Below are 2,500 nucleotides of genomic sequence, written 5' to 3'. Positions count from 1 at the left end.
ATTTCCCTTCCCCCTTTTTCTTCTCCCGTCTCCTCTCTCTATTTCCTTTCTTCCCTCCCCTATCACCTCATCTATCCTTTCCTCTCCCTTTCCCTACTTTCATTTACTTTCTTCCCCTTTTCCTAATTCTCCTCATCTCTCCCTTCTACTCACTTATTCCCCCTCTTCATTTTCTTCTTCTTTTTCCATTTTTCCCCTCTCTCACCTCTCCTCTCTCCCCTCCCCATCCCCCCTTTTCCCCATCTTAATCTGGGGCGGCTCAGGTGCAGCTAGCCAGGAATAGATAACATTGTGTGGAGAGAGCAATGATTAACCGACCTGGGTAACGAATACCTACCGATTCTTCTGTGGATAATTTTGGAGGAGGAGGAGGAGGAGGAGGAAAAAGAGAGAGAAGAGGAAGAGAGAAATGAACAAGGAAGGATGGGAGGGAGGAAGGAGAGGAGGAGGAGGAAGAAGAGGGAGAAGAGGAAGAGAGAACTGAACAAGGAAGGATGGGAGGGAGGAAGGAGAAGAGGAGGCAGAAGGTAGGAGAGAGAGGGAGAAGAAGAGGAAGAGGGAAGGAATGAGAGGAAGCGGAGGGTAGGAGAGAGAGGTAACGGAAGAAGAAAGGAGGACGAGGGAAAAGGGGAGAAGAGAAGAAGGGAAAGGAAACGAAAGGAAGAAAATCAAGAAGAAAGGAGGAAGAGGAAAAAGGGGATGAGAGAAGCAGCAAGGAAGGAAATGCGAATGGAAGGAGGAAAAGGAAGAAGAAGAAGAGGAGGAGAGAAGTAGTGAGGAGAGGAAGCGAATCGAATAATAAAAAAGGAAGAAAAGAGGGAGAAGAAGAGGAGTAGGAGGATAGAAGTAGTAAGGAAGGAGAGAAGAAAGACGAGGAAACAAATAAAAAGAGAGAGAAAAAGAGAAGAAGAGAAGCAACAAGGAAGGAAGAAAGGAAGGAGAGGAAGCGAAGAAAAGGAGGGAGAGAAAGAAAGAGAAAATGCAAAGAATGGAATGAAAGCGACTGGAGAAAAACAGGAAGAAGGAGGGAGATAAAAAAAGAAGAGGACGAGAAAAGCAGCAAAGGAGGAAGGAAGGAGGGAGATGAATAGAAGCAAGATAGAAAGGGAAAAAAAGGAAAGATAGCAAAGAGGAAGGAAAGAGGAGGAGACGGAAAGAACAGCAAAGAAGGAAGGAGGAACGGAGAGGAAGCGAATAGAAGAAGGAGGAGGAAGGAAATGATAATTAGGGAGATAGAAGAAATAGTTTTGGAAGAAGATGGAGAAGAATAAAACGACAAAGAGGAAGGGAAACAACAAAGAAGGATAGATATAGAGGAAGTGAAAGAAAGTAGGGAAGAAGAAAAAACAACACAAAGAAACAAATAAAAACTCAATCATTCGCACGGACAATATCAGGACAAGAAATAAACCAACAACAACAATAAAGGAAGAAGGAAAGGCAAAGCGAAGGAAGCGAAGAGAAGGAGGAAAAGGAAGGAAATGAAAATTAGAGCGTTCGCATAAATCATGCAACGACCTCCGTCCCAGATTATGCGAACGCTGCATCATGAGACGCTCAATGGACAGCAACATGCGGTAAGTGTCCCCAGAGCTTGATGCACTTTATCAAAATACACGTGCAACATATATACACGTGCAACATATATACACGTGCAACATATATACACGTGCAACATATATACACGTGCAACATATATACACGTGCAACATACATACACCCGCACATATATGCATTCGTACAAATATACACGTGGATATTCATGTGCACATATATATACGTGCACATATACACATGCGCACTTATATACATGCGCACACACACATGCACACACACACATGCACACACACACACACACACACACACACACACACACACACACACACACACACACACACACACACACACACACACATAATATATATATATATATATATATATAATATATATATATATATATATATATATATATATATATATATATATATATGTATATATATATATATATATATATATATATATATATAATATATATATATATATATATATATATATATATATGTGTGTGTGTGTGTGTGTGTGTGTGTGTGTGTGTGTGTGTGTATGTATATATATATATATATATATATATATATATATATATATATATATAGAGAGAGAGAGAGAGAGAGAGAGAGAGAGAGAGAGAGAGAGAGAGAGAAAGAGAGAGAGAGTGAATGAATGAGAAAGAGAGAGATAGAGATAGAAATAGAGAGAGAGAAAAAAAGATAGATGGTGAGAGAGAGGGGGGGGGAGAGAAACAAAGACACAGTTCTGCCTTTTAACTTTGCCAGATCATTTGTTCTCTTAGAGAACAGAGGCGCACATCCTACATGTCAGTTTTATCTTAAAGAAACATACATTACTCTAACTAATTTTCGGAATATTAATGTAATTATCTCGGTAATTAATGATGCGACGGACGATCTTCAGGATATTTTCTAATTAAGTAGAGAGAGAA

The 2,500-nt window shown here is 39.8% G+C and overlaps 1 protein-coding gene across 1 annotated transcript in view; it reads right to left on the bottom strand.

Moving 5' to 3' along the window:
- Window positions 1-2,500, bottom strand: part of LOC119575691 (DNA-directed RNA polymerase II subunit RPB1-like) — a gene marked incomplete at both ends in the record, with an annotated part of 14,033 nt that overhangs the window by 1,685 nt on the left and 9,848 nt on the right. The window lies entirely within an intron of this gene.

This window comes from Penaeus monodon, chromosome 7 (assembly GCF_015228065.2).
Source record: "Penaeus monodon isolate SGIC_2016 chromosome 7, NSTDA_Pmon_1, whole genome shotgun sequence".
Lineage (NCBI taxonomy): Eukaryota > Metazoa > Arthropoda > Malacostraca > Decapoda > Penaeidae > Penaeus > Penaeus monodon.
This window is presented reverse-complemented; position numbering and strand designations above follow the sequence as displayed.